At 44.3% G+C, this 19374-nt stretch overlaps 1 protein-coding gene across 7 annotated transcripts in view; it reads right to left on the minus strand.

Moving 5' to 3' along the window:
* The window catches only part of LOC119847516 (leucine-rich repeat and fibronectin type III domain-containing protein 1-like protein), a 265284-nt gene extending 254422 nt beyond the window's left edge, over nucleotides 1–10862 (minus strand). For 3 of the 7 annotated variants that reach the window (XM_038382375.2, XM_038382373.2, XM_038382374.2), the window contains exon 1: nucleotides 9527–10856. The gene's annotated coding sequence lies outside the window, so the exon portion shown is untranslated. Of the gene's footprint in view, nucleotides 1–9526 lie in introns of all 7 variants that reach the window. The other 4 variants (XM_038382376.2, XM_043501431.1, XM_043501430.1 and 1 more) reach the window with 2 other exon arrangements.
* Nucleotides 10863–19374: the final 8512 nt, after the last annotated feature.

Raw genomic sequence — 19374 nt, forward strand, 5'->3', positions numbered from 1 at the left:
CTTATACATCCCAAAATGCCATTGGCCTTCTTGGCAACAAGGGCACACTGCTGACTCATATCCAGCTTCTCGTCCACTGTCACCCCTAGGTCCTTTTCCGCAGAACTGCTGCCGAGCCATTCGGTCCCTAGTCTGTAGCGGTGCATTGGATTCTTCCATCCTAAGTGCAGGACCCTGCACTTATCCTTATTGAACCTCATTAGATTTCTTTTGGCCCAATCCTCCAATTTGTCTAGGTCCTTCTGTATCCTATCCCTCCCCTCCAGCGTATCTACCACTCCTCCCAGTTTAGTATCATCCGCAAATTTGCTGAGAGTGCAATCCACACCATCCTCCAGATCATTTATGAAGATATTGAACAAAACGGGCCCCAGGACCGACCCCTGGGGCACTCCACTTGACACCGGCTGCCAACTAGACATGGAGCCATTGATCACTACCCGTTGAGCCCGACAATCTAGCCAGCTTTCTACCCACCTTATAGTGCATTCATCCAGCCCATACTTCCTTAACTTGCTGACAAGAATGCTGTGGGAGACCGTGTCAAAAGCTTTGCTAAAGTCAAGAAACAATACATCCACTGCTTTCCCTTCATCCACAGAACCAGTAATCTCATCATAAAAGGCGATTAGATTAGTCAGGCATGACCTTCCCTTGGTGAATCCATGCTGACTGTTCCTGATCACTTTCCTCTCCTCTAAGTGCTTCAGGATTGATTCTTTGAGGACCTGCTCCATGATTTTTCCAGGGACTGAGGTGAGGCTGACCGGCCTGTAGTTCCCAGGATCCTCCTTCTTCCCTTTTTTAAAGATGGGCACTACATTAGCCTTTTTCCAGTCATCCGGGACTTCCCCCGTTCGCCACGAGTTTTCAAAGATAATGGCCAAGGGCTCTGCAATCACAGCCGCCAATTCCTTCAGCACTCTCGGATGCAATTCGTCCGGCCCCATGGACTTGTGCACGTCCAGCTTTTCTAAATAGTCCCTAACCACCTCTATCTCTACAGAGGGCTGGCCATCTCTTCCCCATTTTGTGTTGCCCAGCACAGCAGTCTGGGAGCTGACCTTGTTAGTGAAAACAGAAGCAAAAAAAAGCATTGAGTACATTAGCTTTTTCCACATCCTCTGTCACTAGCTTGCCTCCCTCATTCAGTAAGGGGCCCACACTTTCCTTGGCTTTCTTCTTGTTGCCAACATACCTGAAGAAACCCTTCTTGTTACTCTTGACATCTCTTGCTAGCTGCAGCTCCAGGTGCGATTTGGCCCTCCTGATATCTTTCCTACATGCCCGAGCAATATTTTTATACTCTTCCCTGGTCATATGTCCAACCTTCCACTTCTTGTAAGCTTCTTTTTTATGTTTAAGATCCGCTAGGATTTCACCATTAAGCCAAGCTGGTCGCCTGCCATATTTACTATTCTTTCGACTCAAGATTCTTTCGACTTCAGATTGACTGAAATGGACACGGAGGCTACAGTTGCCTAAAGATGATTTCTCTAGATACACTGGACCCAGAGAAACCTTGCACAGTTACTTCTGGTCTCATGCTGTACCTTTGTGTGGATGAAGAGAGCATCTGTCTCCAGAGAGGACTCTGGCACCTTTTACCAGCAAATTATTTTAAAGGATGAATGAGAGATTTTACATCAGAGCCTTTGCTGTCTTATTCTATCTGGTGTGAAAGAGGGTCTTTGTGTTCTCAGTAAAGTTTTGCCTACTAGCTGCTTCCCTCCCCCACTCCTCACACATACAGAGCCCCCTAAAATGGTAAGAACTGTCCTACCTGAGCAAGTTTCAGAGTAGCAGCCGTGTTAGTCTGTATTCACAAAAAGAAAAGGAGTACTTGTGGCACCTTAGAGACTAACAAATTTATTAGAGCATAAGCTTTCGTGAGCTACAGCTCACTTCATCGGATGCATTTGGTGGAAAAAACAGAGGAGAGATTTATATACACACACAGAGAACATGAAACAATGGGTTTATCATACACACTGTAAGGAGAGTGATCACTTAAGATGAGCCATCACCAGCAGCAGGGGGGGGAAAGGAGGAAAACCTTTCATGGTGACAAGCAGGTAGGCTAATTCCAGCAGTTAACAAGAATATCAGAGGAACAGTGGGGGGTGGGGTGGGAGGGAGAAATACCAGGGGGAAATAGGTTTCAGAGTAGCAGCCGTGTTAGTCTGTATTCGCAAAAAGAAAAGGAGTACTTGTGGCACCTTAGAGACTAACAAATTTATTAGAGCATAAGCTTTCGTGAGCTACAGCTCACTTCATCGGACGCATTTGGTGAAAAAAACAGAGGAGAGAGTTTTACTTTGTGTAATGAATTCCTCAAGAGCTTCTTTTCCATGGGTCCAGATGATGAAGATGTCATCAATGTAGCGCAAGTAGAGTAGGGGCATTAGGGGACGAGAGCTGAGGAAGCGTTGTTCTAAGTTAGCCATAAAAATGTTGGCATACTGTGGGGCCATGCGGGTACCCATCGCAGTGCCGCTGATTTGAAGGTATACATTGTCACCAAATGTGAAATAGTTATGGGTCAGGACAAAGTCACAAAGTTCAGCCACCAGGTTAGCCGTGACAGTATCGGGGATACTGTTCCTGACGGCTTGTAGTCCATCTTTGTGTGGAATGTTGGTGTAGAGGGCTTCTACATCCATAGTGGCTAGGATGGTGTTTTTAGGAAGATCACCAATGGACTGTAGTTTCCTCAGGAAATCGGTGGTGTCTCGAAGATAGCTGGGAGTGCTGGTAACGAAGGGCCTGAGCAGGGAGTCTACATAGCCAGACAATCCTGCTGTCAGGGTGCCAATGCCTGAGATGATGGGGCGTCCAGGATTTCCAGGTTTATGGATCTTGGGTAGCAGATAGAATACCCCAGGTCGGGGCTCCAGGGGTGTGTCTGTGAGGAATTCCACCATGATTTCAACAATTTCCATCCCACCATCAACCTCAGCCTGGACCAGTCCACACAAGAGATCCACTTCCTGGACACTACGGTGCTAATAAGCGATGGTCACATTAACACCACCCTATATCGGAAACCTACTGACCTCTATTCCTACCTACATGCCTCTAGCTTTCATCCAGATCATACCACTCGATCCATTGTCTACAGCCAAGCGCTACGATATAACCGCATTTGCTCCAACCCCTCAGACAGAGACAAACACCTACAAGATCTCTATCATGCATTCCTACAACTACAATACCCACCTGCTGAAGTGAAGAAACAGATTGACAGAGCCAGAAGAGTACCCAGAAGTCACCTACTACAGGACAGGCCCAACAAAGAAAACAACAGAACGCCACTAGCCATCACCTTCAGCCCCCAACTAAAACCTCTCCAACGCATCATCAAGGATCTACAACCTATCCTGAAGGACGACCCATCACTCTCACAGATCTTGGGAGACAGACCAGTCCTTGCTTACAGACAGCCCCCCAATCTGAAGCAAATACTCACCAGCAACCACACACCACACAACAGAACCACTAACCCAGGAACCTATCCTTGCAACAAAGCCCGTTGCCAACTCTGTCCACATATCTATTCAGGGGATACCATCATAGGGCCTAATCACATCAGTCACACTATCAGAGGCTCGTTCACCTGTGCATCTACCAATGTGATATATGCCATCATGTGCCAGCAATGCCCCTCTGCCATGTACATTGGCCAAACTGGACAGTCTCTACGTAAAAGAATGAATGGACACAAATCAGACGTCAAGAATTATAACATTCAAAAACCAGTTGGAGAACACTTCAATCTCTCTGGTCACTTGATCACAGATCTTAGAGTGGCTATACTTCAACAAAAAAGCTTCAAAAACAGACTCCAGCGAGAGACTGCTGAATTGGAATTAATTTGCAAACTGGATACAATTAACTTAGGCTTGAATAGAGACTGGGAATGGATGAGTCATTGCACAAAGTAAAACTATTTCCCCCTGGTATTTCTCCCTCCCACCCCACCCCCCACTGTTCCTCTGATATTCTTGTTAACTGCTGGAATTAGCCTGCCTTGCTTGTCACCATGAAAGGTTTTCCTCCTTCCCCCCCCTGCTGTTGGTGATGGCTTATCTTAAGTGATCACTCTCCTTACAGTGTGTATGATAAACCCATTGTTTCATGTTCTCTCTCTCTCTCTGTGTGTGTGTGTGTGTGTGTGTGTGTGTGTGTGTAAATCTCTCCTCTGTTTTTTCCACCAAATGCATCCGATGAAGTGAGCTGTAGCTCACGAAAGCTTATGCTCTAATAAATTTGTTAGTCTCTAAGGTGCCACCGGTACTCTTTTTCTTTCTACCTGAGCAAGAACTTGAGCTGTTGAGGCCAGTTTGAGCTGGATTGATCAGTTCTACCCGCCACAACAGTGAAGCTCCAAATTGTAAACCTGCTAATTAAAGTTTTAGACAAGCCAGTCTGAGCTGCCAAGTTCTGAACTTCCAGAATAAAGTATCTCTAAAAGCCCTCATGTTTCAGTCACCTAGCTAGAGCAGTGAGCAGATACTTGTCAAGAGCTGAAAGATGTGATGGATTCTCTGTCATTTGGACTCTTCAAATCAAGATTGTATCTCTCTCTCTAAAAAATAAAAAGGAGGACTTGTGGCACTTTGGAGACTAACAAATTTGAGCATAAGCTTTCGTGAGCTACAGCTCACTTCATCGGATGCATTCAGTGGCTGAATGCATCTGAAGCTCACGAAAGCTTATGCTCAAATAAATTTGTTAGTCTCCAAGGTGCCACAAGCCCTCCTTTTCTTTTTGCAGATACAGACTAACATGGCTGCTACTCTGAAACCTCTCTAAAAAATACAGAGCTTAGGTGGACCAACTTCAAATAAAAAGATATGACCTCACCCACCTGATGTCACTCATATCCTGGGACCAACATGGCTACAACATGGTAAAAAATACACTCAACCAGCTTTTACCGGCCTGCTAAATGGACCTTTTTTTATGAAATTCCCTAGCCTTAGTTATGCAGGCAATCAGACTATATGATCATTAGGATCCCTTGTGGCCTTAACAATGAATCCTTGTTAGATGCCTCACTCCGAAAAAAAACAGGATGAAGGAACTTAACTGTGAGCTTTCATGTGCAGACTTGAAACACACCTATTAGGAGCCAATCTGCTGGCAGAAATGCATTCTTAAAGGGCATCTGTGAATTGTTTCTAAGATAACATGCAGCACATTTCTAGTTAGAACAAACACTAGTTCCCAATGACAAGCTGTGGCACTCTGTACCTCAAAACAGCACCATGGAACCCCATATTCAACACTTTCATATAATTATGATATACTCTGTACAAAGTATGCCTTGTGAGCTATTATTTTAAAAGTCTTGATCTGTTGAACATTAATACCCTGTTAGATTGTATGTGCTATCATTGTATGAGAAGTTATGAAGTTTTGGTGTGTGGGTGTGTGTGTGTGTGTGTGTGTGTGTGTGTGTGGTTACTGAAATATGATGGAGCCTTTCAGATACAACAATGGAGCACCTAGACATGCTGATGGCCCACTGAAGGGAATTCACGCTCCCAAGAACTATCCCAGGATCTGTATACAATGGAGACTGCTTGACTCATGTCACAGCAAAGGGTCTTTCCAGCAAGCTGGAAGAAACTATAAAAGAGGGGAAGTGACATCATCACTTGGCCTCAATTTCCCCCCACAACTCAACACCTGGAAACACATCTGGAGACAAACATAAGAATGGCCATACGGGGTCAGACCAAAGATCCATCCAGCCCAGTATCCTGTCTACCAAACGGTGGCCAATACCAGATGCCCCAGAGGGAGTGAACCTAACAGGTAATGATCCAGTGATTTCTCTCCTGCCATCCATCTCCACCCTCTGACAAACAGAGGCTAGGGAATTCATTACCCATCCTGGCTAATAGCCATTAATGGACTTAACCTCCATGAATTTATCCAGTTATCTTTTAAACCCTGTTCTAGTCCTAGCCTTCACAACCTCCTCAGGCAAGGAGTTCCACAGGTTGACTGTGCGTTGAGTGAAGAAGAACTTCCTATTATTTGTCAAAGACTGACAAGGCAAGATGGTCTTGGGCTCAAGATGAGCCCCAGCCTGCGTATGGAAGATCTGTAACCTGCTTGGAATGCCTATCAGGTTGAGACACTGCTTGACTCAAATCCTGTTTAGTTTATAGGACTTAGGTTGTGCACTGATTTTTATTTTATTTGGTAACCATCTCTATCCTTTATGCCTACCACTTAAAATCTATCTTTCGGTAATTAATAAACCTGTTTTATGTTTTACTTAAAACAGTATATTTTGCTTGAAGTGCTTGGAAAACCTCAGCTCAGGGACAAAAGCTGGTGCATATCCTCTTCACATTGATGGAGAGGCAGACTGGTAATAAATTTACACTGGTCAGGTTTCTGACCAGAGCAAGATGGTACAGGTGTGGGGTCCTGAGCTGCAGGAGGGTGGGGGGGAATTGGCTGGAACCTCTCTGTTGTTGGTTCATGAGTGGCTGGGAGTAGCATTCATGTAACTCAGCTGGGTTTGTCCCTGCCTGTGGATATCTGTGTAACTGCAGTACCTGGAGAGGTTTGCAGCTTGTCACAGTATGATAGGGAACCCAATTGATGGGACAGAGGGATCACTGGTACCCCAGTTCCAGGTTACAACCTGGGGAACCCATCACACAAGCATCCTAAATCCCCCATTTATTTCTGACACCAAAGGATTTTGATTATAAACTTGACTGTAGTCAGTGCTCTCCTGTGGCATGTATAAATTATACCTTAGATTCTCTCATGTTACAGGTATAAAATCACAGCACAATCTAAACCATGCACTCACTGCATAAAATGACTAGGTGGCTCTGGGAATTGGTAATGGACTACAGACCTGTTCAGCTCTGGGTCATCAGTTCAAATCCAAGCCAGGTCAACAGCTGTTCAGTTTCCATGATAAAAATGAGTCTCAGACCAATTCCTACTGGACAGAGACATAGAATGGGCCCCCTTGTGGTAATCTCAGCAAGGACTGAATTGGTTTAGAGAATTCTTTCATCGCAGGTAGGCAGGTAGCAAGACTTGCACTATCTGTGCTGTAACCAGTTCTGTGATGAGGTTCTCAGACAGCAGGACTGCCAAAGCTAGCACCTCCCAGCAATGCTAAATTCACACAAAACGTTAAAAATCAATGCATCACTTCATAATCTGAGAAGAACTGTAGCCAGTTGTCTTTAAACTATGACTTTTAGGATTTATGAGATAATCAAACGTTAATATCCTTAGGAGTCTCTAACCACCACATTTAAGTCTACAATGATGCTTCCTCATTCTCCAACATAATTAGATTCAACTAGCTTCTTAGAAGTAAAAAGCAGCCAGCATATTTTGTAGTAGTTTCCTGAACAGAAGTGATTTTGACATCCACTCACCTTTTTTTTTTTAAACTAAAGAATCTATTTGTGCCTCACCAATTCAGAATGATTTTTTATCAGTTGAGTTAAAGCTGTATTTTAGCCTGGTCCCTGAGCAGCATAACTGCTTTTATCTGAAAGCTACCTTGTACCTACAAGCAATATTTTAATGCATATCATGGCATTTTAGTAGAAGCACTTCATCTTTATTCTGATCAGAAAGGGGGGCGAAATCAATTTCAACTTTTGATAAAATTTTATTTAAGAAGGTGGAAGACATCTTCAAGATTTAATGAGGGATTAAATGGCATACATACTTCATAGGAATCTTTAGACACCTGTGCTCCCAGCTGCAGTGTATAGAAGGAAAACCTTCACCAAAATAACCTTAAAGGGAAAATCATCTTGCATCCTTAAAACAAACTTTCTTAGGTAACTACGCTACTGTGATGTTTCAAACTCCTATTAGATAAAGAACCCTGTCATCCTCAGATTTATGTCTAGATCTTTTGGAAATGATGCTCCCCAGTGAATGGTCTTGGGAGTCTTTTTTCTATCTGAGCAAACTCAGTTCAAACCTACAATCTATGCTGTCATTTCATTTTTTTTATTATGTGCATCACCTTAGCAGGTCTCAATGACAATACCATAATCTCTTACATGAGACCCTGCAACTACAGGACACTGTGCAGATCATTTAACCAGCTTCATACAGCAAAGAAACCTGAAAGGATGTTCTGACTGAATGTGACTACAACTGATATTAAAAAAAAAAAAAAAAATCAACTATGATCCATTTATATAGCTCCACTTCATCCTGTCACTGCACAAAACATGAGCCTCACATAGACAACAGCACTGTCTGGCTTATCAGGATTCCTTCTCTTCAGCTAGTTGCAGCCTTGAACCTTGTAAACCTTGAAAACGTGTCTGAAGTGGAATGTTAGTTTAATTTTGGCATATAATTTATGCAAAAAGTTTCTATTAAAACACACACAAACCCAGCTCAATTCTTATCAGGCTTTGATTTTGGCAGGTCTTGGTTTCTGGATGCCATTAAAAAAAACCATTTTCAACTAGGATGCACCAATAATTTAAACCAGGAATTGTACAAAGGGGAAAATGAAATGCCTGAGAGAATTCTGCTAAGAGAGTTTTATTTTAGCCATCACATATGATCAAATTACCAATTACAAGGAGCCTTATTCAGTGTAAAATCAACTCTGACTTGCTCTGGAAAGTGACTCACTGAATAAGAAGCATTCTCACTTATCAGCAGGTGTTTGTAATGTTATGGTTGGATTTCATTTCTCTTCAGAGAGGGACAGAGAGAGTTAAAACACTGGCACAAGCAACACAAGGCACATCTGACAATGACAATGCAATTTATCAAGAACTAGGGAAAAAATCATGAAACTGTTAGAATCTGTTCATCCCATATTATTTATCTTCTGGTTGATGCTGAGAAAATGTTAAGATGCTGAGGCAGTCAAACACTAATGCAAACATAATTTAAAAATTAGATGCTGTTTGTCCCCTTATCAGCTGAGCCTACATCTCTATTTATAGCAGACACCGTATCTCCTAGACAGCATACATACAAAGGGAAGATTTCTCTCTCATCATCTGTTTTCTCAAGTTTAATTCTTATGCATTTTTTTTAATAATATGGAAATCAGGACATCAAGGAAACAACAAATATTAAAACCCACCCAAGTACTTCTTTCATAGCACCAGCAACCAGAGCTTTCTACAACTTTTTTAAAAAATTAACTCTCTCGATAAACATAGGGCCAAGAAATCCAGATATTTTTGTAAAAGGAAATAACTACATGCCAGGGCTCCCGACCCTCCCTCCCCTAGCTTTGACTCTGAAATTAGGCACCATGTACATATTCCTTCTTCTCCAGATTTAGGGTTCTGAACCAGACGAAGAGGTACTGAGTCCCCAACACAGCAGGACTAGGGCTGCACCTTTCCGAGGGGATAACACCTCGCAGAGCTGGGCAGCGCTGTCACGCCCTATCCAAACCCTCCAACACCGGCGCTTCCCTTCCACGCCAGGTAATGTCTGAACAGCACAGGCAGGTCTGGGAGATGGAAAGAGAGAGAATTACCGTGGAAAAGGTGGAGGCGCTGGCACCGCAGTGATCCGGAGTGGGCAGGTTCCCCAGCTCTCTGCCCCCGGCCAAGCACGAGTCGCAGCTGTCCAGGGACCCCCTCGGGTGGGGGGCGCCCAGCGGCTCAGCCCGGCAGGCTGGTCTCTCTCCGGCCGCCCGCCGGTCGGTAGGACGAACAACAAATCACATCCAGGTTTCCCCCAAAGGGAATCCGGAGCACGGTGTAAATCCGCCCAGCCCCCTGCAAGCGATGCCGCTACTCCCCCCGACCGTCCCCGAGCCCCCCGGTCACTGCGCCCGGGGCAGGCAGGGCTGGGGCAGCGCCTCAGGCCGAGTCTCCGGGACGTGCCCCGGGGCTCAGTCCGGCGGGCGGCTAGCTGCGGAGCCGGCTGGAAAGGGGGGCTCTTCCATGCGCCCCCAGCCCAGGCTGAGCCGGCCCGTCTCCGGGACCCCCTTCCCGGCGTCGGGCCGGTCCCTGAGGTGGCGTCTCCCGGTTCGGCGGGGGAGCCGGCACCGCTGCTGCAAAGCCGGGGGGGCGGCTAGGGCCGGCTCGGGACCCCGGCGCGGGGCGGCGGCTGCGGCTGCGGCTCCATCCCGCGCGGGCTGCCCCCGACCCCGCTCCTGCCGCCGTGCGGTGCCCGGCAGCCCCTGCTCGGCGAGCCCCGGAACCGGCGGCGGCTGGGGACGCAGCCCGCCAGGCTCAGGGAGGCTGGAGAGGCGGGCGCGCCCTCATGCCTGGAGGCGCCGAGCACGCGCGGTAGCGGCCTGGCTGCCGCCCGCTCATGGGGAGGGGCGGGGCTGCTGCGGCTGCTCTCGCCCTGCCCGGGCGGCGCTGAAGGCGGGAAGGCGGGAGAGGAGGCGACCGGGGCGTAGTGGCTCCGGAGATGGGGGTTGTTTCCGCGGGACTGAGCGGATGCGCATGGTGGTATATAAAATAAGGAACAGTCTAGAGCAGCGGGGTTCGTCCTTCTTCAATGGCAGACTCCGAACACGTTTCCAGTGGAGGTGCCAGGTGCAGACTCTTTGGAAATCTCTCTCAGGGGTCCCAGGACCACGGGTTGAAAACTAATGGTCTAGAGCAGGGAGAGCGGGAGCGTCTAGTCTCTGTATCTCAGGGGTCCAGAAGAAGGGGAGAGTCAGTTGCATTGGGAAGGGGCAAGTTCGAAACTGATAAGAAGAGGGAAATATGTTGTCACACAAGGTGTGACTAGCCTGTGGAACTCACTTCTCCCGTCAAGATGTCCTGCTGGCCAAGAATTTAGCAAGGTTCAAAGATAGCTGAGACGTCTATGTGGTAAACTAGACTTTCCAGAGTTATAATAGTTAATACTAACAAAGTATAGGACAAGAGATAAACCCTCATGTCTTGAAGGCAATCTCTATTAGTGGTTAGGGTAGGACCATCTATATAGTATGGAGGTTCTTGCACTGTCCTCTGAAACATCTGGACATTTTCAGAGATAGGGCTGGATGGTCCATGTGACTAGTCCATTATGGCAATTCCCACACTTCTATCTGGAGAGCAAGGGATGGGAGAGCACATGGGTCTGAGAGGAGTTAAAGCTACAGCATGTTTAATCTATTTTACATTTTTTTTCCCATTCCTGGGGAACCTCAAAGCCCTCTCCTGCATTTATTCAATGCAGTTGGTGGAGTATAGGACATTGCTGGTCACTCCTGCACAGCTATTCCCTATTATTGTGGGCCCAAACATTCAGAAATGGTTGTTATTTGGGGTGCCCCAGTGTCTGGGTGCTCAAGTTGAGACACTTGAAAGGTGCCTCATTTTTCCAGAGCCACTAAGCATCAGCAGCACCAGTGAAATGTTTTAGCCATAGTGCACAAGGGGAGGTGCCAGAAGCATTACTGTGTGCTCTGCATGCTACCTGAGGGGAAGGCCTCCCTTCACATGCCAACAGCAGCAGTCTGAAACAGGCCAGGCCTACCCGCCAAAAGCCCAGGTAATTGATTAAGGGGTAAGCAAATAGAGCGGGCCTTATGCAGCTATTGGCCAGAGGACTGGAAGGAAATCCCACCCCTCACTCCCTGTGCTTGGTTGGAGAAAGGGCATGCACTTCTAGAGTGGGAGCTGGCTGTGGGCATAGAAGTAGGATTGGAAAGAGGTGCCACGTGGCTGAGGCTGGAGTAAGCCAGCCCAAAGGTACCTTGGATACGGGGTTAGGGATAGGTCTAGGGAGAAGGAGCATAGGTGGCTGCAGCCAGGCTGAGAAAGTAGCCCAGGCCCTGCCTGGGAGTCTTGACTAGAACGGTAGCCATGGTGATGAAGGCCTGTGATACAGTAGAGATTGGGAGCTCCCATTGCACCCAAGCACCAGGGATCACTGGTGAGAGGTAAGAGATACCAGTAATAGGCCTACAGGACTGAGGCTGAGATGGAGCAATATGAACTCATAATGGGTCAGTGGTAGTACTCTTAAGGACTGGGGGCTCCATGCATTGTACTGTTGAGGCGGTGCTGTGTATGTTGCTGAAAGGTCCCTATTATTAATCATGGGTTGTGCCCTTTACCGGGGAAAGTTGCTGGTATTATATCTGAGTGCAGCTCTGATTTCTTTGGTAAATTTCTGCCTCCCCAAAACTCGTAGGAGGGAGCCAAGCACCTTGGGCCTAGCTGGAAGCAAGTGGGGCTCTAAACCAGAGGTTCTCAAACTGGGTGGGCATGACCCTTCAGCAGGTCATGAGGTTATTATGTGGGGGGTTGCGAGCCATCAGGCTCCACCCCCAAACCATGCTTCCCCACCAGTGTTTATAATAGTGTTAAATATTTTTTTAAAGTGCTTTTAATTTATAAGGGGGGGGGTCTCACTCAGAGGTTTGCTGTGTGAAAGGTGTCACTAATGCAAAAGTTTGAGAACCACTGCTCTAAACCCTCTTGGGCATGTGATTTGGGGGCATTTGGGGACCACACAACAAACTGAAGTGCCCTCCCCCCCCCATCAGGTCCTACTGCTCCATTTTCCAAATGGCCTGAGCTCTCAAGGAGCTGAGCACCTTACATACATAAACCACTGCAGGATTGCCAACTCCAGACAGTGAAAAATCATGTCAGGCTTCCCAAAATTATGACATTTTTGTTCTTAAAAATGCACATTGGGTTCTTTTTTTATTTATGTTCTGGCATTTGATGCTTATGGGTTTGCTTCAGTCACGTTTTCAAGCTTTCTCCACAACCACAAGGATTAGATGCTTAGTTTTTTAAATTAAAGCTGGGATTCTCACCTAACAACATGACTCCAGGAGCTGGGGCTTTAAGGAAAATAGTAAATATTGCAAGACTTATGATGAAGTGACAAGACTTGGCAACAGTGCAGTGGGCAATGTGTGCATGTTACACTCACAGATCCAAGTGATGCTGGAACGCTAATTTAATTCCTCTTTTTTGTAAAAATTGGAGAACACAGTCCCCCACGGAGGTATCTGCAGAAAGGTCAAGCTTATGCTGTGACCACATCCTGCTCACCAGATTGCTGTATGCTGCTGACCTCTCTGTCAAGATGAAGACTGAAAGAGATGGAGCTGGGATATGCAATACTGGCATTATTCCAACCAATTCAGTATAAAGTAAAACACTTTTTCTTCAAAAATTAAGGCTATGTTTATGCTAAGAGTCCAAGACATTGATTTCTGAATGCTTGGAGTTGGCAATATTGCAGTGGTTTATATATATTCCTCTTTCATTCTATTAATTTGTTCTATAGTGAGATACAGGTTTCTTTGTCAGTCTCCTTTGTGAATCAGTGGAGATTTGCATTGAAGTCTCTCTCTTTGTATTAAGAAAAGGAGTACTCGTGGCACCTTAAAGACTAACAGATTTATTTGAGCATAAGCTTTCGTGAGCTACAGATGACTAACATGGCTGCTACTCTGAAACCTCTCTTTGTATTGACTCTGACACCCATTTTGGCTGCAGATTTTTCTCTTCCTTGAGTTGTTCTTATACATGTTGATTTCTGTTGTGGTGCTTTTTTATTGTTTCCTAGTTGTAATATTAATTGTGCTTCATTTTGCTAATGTCAGAATTGCCCCTTTAATTCCATCAATTGCATTCACTCTGTGGGTGAATTATTACGTTACCTTCCATTTTTATGCCAAAGACACTTATTTGTTTAATTCATTTTTATGTATGTTAAAGAATACAAATGTGGCACAATAACATTCTCAGTCATTCTGTGACAGCACATGGTGAATAGAGGAAAGGCAATGTGCTGAATAGACCTGGAAGATTGCTGGAGTTTGTTTTGTTTTTTTGCTAAATTTCTACACCTTGACCCTGCAATGAGTGACTACCACCCACGCACAGAAATCAATTCCAGGGCTGGACTTGGTGTGTCTGGACCCCCAAAATAACCCAGAGAGAAGCAGTGCAGAGTCCCCTTCCGCCTGCATAGGAGGAACCATCAGTTTGAAGAAAAAAAAAAAGTACTGAATTCTTAATAGCCTACATAAACTCTAGCCTCTATCCTAGGACTGCAAAACAAGGAGTCATCTTATAGTGTTGTGTTTAGTGAGGTAGATACCTGTCTGTTAAGAAATGGACTGAGACACACCAACTTATATAGGAGTCCCTGAACAGCTGCCAGACAAACTTTTAGACACTACTAACCTGGGCTGTGAGAAGTGAAATGCTGCTGCTGTATTACTACCCTCTGAACCACGGTCAGATAATATCAACGACAGTAAATAATGACAAACCCACAATCCCTGAGCAGGCTGAAACAGGGCAGGTACAATATTTACAACTGGTAACGCCTTGCCACTCAGGATTAGAAATAGACATGAGCTGGCACATCATAGTCAAGAGGGGACACCTTCCAGGTACAAACGCTAATGACTCTAACTCTGTTGTGTATGCATGATGTTAAATACTTGTACAGGGAATATGGCTTTAGCCTGAGCTGAGAAGGCCCAGACAGGTGTGGAGAAAAATTGGATCTGAGGCTTCTTCTATTTGAAGAAGAGCTAATGCGATCCTGGGATGCATAAACAGGGGAATCTTGAGTAGGAATAGAGAGGTTTTTGGCACAGGTGTGATAGCTGCTGGAATACTGTGTCCACTTCTGGTACCCATAACTCAAGAAGGATGTTGATAAATTGGTGAGGGTCCCTGCTGGCCTTGGAATCTATGAATGAATGAAGTTTGAGAATATTTGTTGTGTCTTATTAAAGCAGTATTGCCAGTCATTTTCTAGCTTCTATACCCAGTGTTCTAGGATGTGGAGCACAAAAATGCTTTTTCTTGAAAACTCTCAGCATTATGTTGCAGAATACGCATTCAAAATTTCATGGCTCTTCAGGTTATGGTTACTGTGAAGAGAAAAAATTGTCTCTTTGTCAACTTTCTAATTTTCCAGCAATCCTATGTTTATTTCTTCTTGTGCTCCCCTGCCTGCTTGTCTTTATCTACCTGTTTTATCTTGTCTTAGACTGTAAGCTTTGTGGGGCAGGGACCATCTTTTTATTATGTCTAAAACAGTGGGGCTGGGTCCATGACTGAGAAATCCAGGCGCTACTGCAATATAAATAATTATAATAATCTGTTTGTGCATTACTTTACGGAGCTGAGCATATGTATTACATATGAGGAAACAGTCTGAGAAGCTTGATAAGGCTGAGTTTGACATCTGTTTGGTATTAACTCCAGAAGGAGGACCTGTAAGATAGACAAAAATCTGCATTTAACATTTTTCAGCTGCCTTTCTGCTTGGTAACTTAGGCCATGATGATAGTGCCATCCCATTGTTTTAGAAGGGCCTGTAGTGCTACTTTTAATTTCTGAAGAAATAATTTGGAAAGTTTCAGGAAAAAGAAACAAAACCTAAGTTATACAATTCGGTTGTGTTGAATCATCTAGATGAAGGGTTCAGATTAGCTTCATTTTTTCCACATCTGAAATAGATAGAGACCTGTAGGGCATAACAAACTTCTGCAAATTCTGATGTTATAATCCTTTTCATTTGTTTAATACAATGAACTAAAAACTGAAGTACTCTAAATAAGATGTGCTCCCCCTGCTGAGACTTGTTTGATGTCTCTGAAATTTGTGTATTGTAAATACTAATCTCTCGCTGCTTGCATTTTACCCAGAGTTCAGTGTTATGCTAAAATGTGCTGCTGTCAACAACTCGCTCATCTAAGGTGCTTGTTATTTAGTGGCATAAATCTTAGTTTAACTCTAATCTTTTGTTCAAGAGTTTGACGTGATACATATGGGGTAGAGCTGGGATTAGGCTATTGGAACCCTGCTAGAGATACCTTGACAACAAGCTAGTTTAGTCTGGACTTGGCAGTCTGACTCTTGGATAAGGCATCCAGTCTCCACAAAGCATCAAAGGCCTTTGCAATGGCAGCTATCGCCCACCTAGAGGGTTGCACACAATGAAAGGTTATGGAGACAGATTGATTTAAATTGTATGAGGGCAGGCATAATGGGTATTCTTCCTCTTCCTGCTCTTTGATTTACAAATTTTGGGCTTGTTTACTTGCACAACCATTGCTTACTTACAGTGCTACAAAAATTGACAATTCTGTGGCTGCGCTTGAAAGTAAAAGAAGAGACTCACCTCCTGGGGCAGGAAGGACACTGCTCATACACCTATTTCCAAACCACAGCTGGCCCCATCACTTTTGTCTCTGTTCCTGAGGGAACATTTTTCACTCTCTCTTTTTTAAAATTTTGTTGCATAGAATAGCGCACCTGGGACACTGTGGGTAAGACTGTTCCTCCCCCACCCACCCTGGTTCTGAAGGAATTTGTGTCCATCAGAAAAAAAGAAAAGGAGTACTTGTGGCACCTTAGAGACTAGCAAATTTATTTGAGCATAAGCTTTCGTGAGCTACAGCTCACTTCATCGGATGCATTTTCCACCAAATGCATCCAATGAAGTGAGCTGTAGCTCACGAAAGCTTATGCTCAAATAAATTTGCTAGTCTCTAAGGTGCCACAAGTACTCCTTTTCTTTTTTGCGAATACAGACTAACACGGCTGCTACTCTGAAACCCGTGTCCATCAGGTAACACTTATGGACTCTGGAGCTTTCACTTGGGAAAAGTCTTTCTACCTGGCTCAGAAATCTATTTAATTTGAACTGAGAAGTATGTTTTCTCTTAGATGCCTATCAACTCTGCAGATCATTTTGGACATGAATGAGTTTCCAAGGGGAGAATATTTCATTCCACCAGGGCACCCTCTGTGTGGGAAATCAGCCTGCTCTGCTGACACGGGCTGTTGCATGCTTGGCCAGAGGAATAATTTGAATGTGTGTGTAATACGATTTCTATTTTTAGGGCAATCAGTTCACACTGTTGTGGGTTAAGATTTATTGTCCATTCTCCCAGAGCTAAGTGATTTCTCTCGTGACTCCCTGAAAATTCAACCTGCCGCAGCACCTGTTATCTCAGGATTTTCCATCTCATAAAGGCTTGAATATTTATGACTCTTTGCACCCAACAGCTTGCAGAATAAGCAGCACAAATGTTACCCCACTGACCAAGCCATGCTGTGATGCTGATCCAATAATAATAAGCTTGGAAGGATTAGATTTTGATCAGTAAATGTTGATTTCGCTGTACATGCACAGAAAACAATAGAAATGTACAGACAGGCAAAGCAAGAAGAATGCTGGTTGAGAACTTGTTAGTTTGATTTAATGATATTTACTTTGTATATTTTAATATGTGAGGTTGACATTTTGTGTCTTAATGATTATAAACCTTTAACTTTTTGGATGTATCTACTGTAATTAAATAATTATTGTCTGACCCCTCCCCCAATTTCCTCAACTGAAAATTTAAATAGATAAACATTGAGAAAATGCTTAAAACCCATAACTTTGCACAATTGTGAACCTTTAAAAATAGAAAAAATATTTTAAAATAATCTATATTATGAGTGGAAATTGCAAGCAAATGAGAAAATCGAATTCTGCCAAGTCCAAATAATGACTATTGGACTCCAAGCCTCCCATTTCCCCTAATCCTGCCAAGTTAGGAAGTAAAATTTAGATGGAGTTATTCTTCTGGGTTGGATTTCACTAATGCAGAAGGCCAGCTGGAGGCCTGTTCATCACTTAAATCCCATTTGAACCCTTTGGTGCTGAACCATTCCTAATTCACTAAGGACTGGGAATGACAGGGAGGCAATACCTCAGGCCCTGGTAGCATATTGGCACAGTGGCCTCTAAGCCACTCCTGCTTGTTTATCAGTATTGAAAAGAGTCCCAATTCAGTACAGTCCTGCAGGTGAGATGGCTTGTAGCTTCAGTGGATAATGTTTCAGAAAATCAACTGCTGTTGCTCTATATTAATCCCAGATTGTCTGAAGCATCAGTGTATTTATGCAAATAAGTCAAGGATGTTTTCATTATTCCCATCCACGATGGCAAAAGCTTGATCCTTTGGCACTTTTAGCTGTGCAGTTTCTTGGAGGAGGCTACTGGTTAGAGAAGAACCTTGAGCTCTATGAATATCAGGCACTAAATAAATGCAAAATATAGTAGAACCTCATTAATTTCATATACCAAAAGCATGTGAAAGTCTCTCCCTGCTTCCTGGCAAAGACTTAGTAGGTCTCATGTTACTAAGGCATCCTTACTCATACAAAATCTCTTGCAGAACGCTTCCTCATGTATTCAGAAGCATTGTCATGCATAATTAAAACTAAACTGCATTTGTCAAATAAATGAACAAAGTGCATTTTTGATGCCTTGTTCTTGCTCTTACATTTCTGTTGTGTGTGTTCATTTGCTAATTTGCAAAATTAAATCATTGGCCATAGGTCTCCTAGTAATTAGCAGAGCTATGTAAAGATGTGGTTATTAAAGACCTTTTGGATGACATTCATTCCACGCAGTGGGGTCTGCACAAGTTCTACATGCCACTTAAGCTCTCAAAGCAGGACTTAAATGGTATGTAGGCTCTTTGCAGGGCCCATTGCACTCTTACCATAACTTAGTACCAGTTCAGCTGAAACTGAACTTAAATATTCATTGAACATGTTATTGATACAGACTATATTTGGTTACCAGGGTGATTGTTGCATTATAGCTAGACAAAGGGCTGCCTTGCTAGAGGGAAGAGAGCATCACTTTCCTAACAATGACACCAGTAGCAACAAAGTGCTTTTCTCTGGTGTCTAGAGAGCATTCTGCTCAGGGTTTTCTCTTGACTCTGAATATCATGTCATGAGCATTGGAGAAGGCTATTCCTACTGCTTATTAGCTATGCTGGACAATACCAGGCAGCTGCATTCCCCCCACCAGTCTGATATGTGTCTATTTATAAAAGCTATTTAAACCCCAAATCTGTATTGACATTCCCCACTATGCTGTGGGTTTGTCACTGTGTTCCCTTCCCCCGTAGGGCTTCAGCATTCTCTGGAAGGCAAAGCACTGTTATTTCAGTCAGCTACAATTATTCAGTAGAAAAGAGGCATATTATGCCCCTCAGTGAAAAGAAAACGGATGCAGCTTCCAATGAGAAATATCTCTGCTTAAGTTCTGTGTAAAGCCTGTCACACTTCATAGAGGGCTAGCCAAAAGATTTAAGAAAAGGCAAAATTAGGCTGGGGTTGATGAACCCCCTATGTTAAGGAGTAACGAATAAAGATAGGTCTGAACCAGAATTCTGCATATGAGTGCACCCAGTGGGAACTCTGCACTTGACCCTGAGGTTGAGCGACAACCACAGCTCTTATCCTCTCTGTGGAAAAAACTCTGAACTCTGTAGCTCCGGTTCCTCTTTGGGAATTAGGGATGCTGGTTTTGCTCTCTGCTTCTGATGTGCTAAATCATCTGTAGGGACTGAGGCACCCAGTCTGGTGACCTGCC

This window comes from Dermochelys coriacea, chromosome 23, assembly GCF_009764565.3.
Source record: "Dermochelys coriacea isolate rDerCor1 chromosome 23, rDerCor1.pri.v4, whole genome shotgun sequence".
NCBI classification, from domain to species: Eukaryota; Metazoa; Chordata; order Testudines; family Dermochelyidae; genus Dermochelys; species Dermochelys coriacea.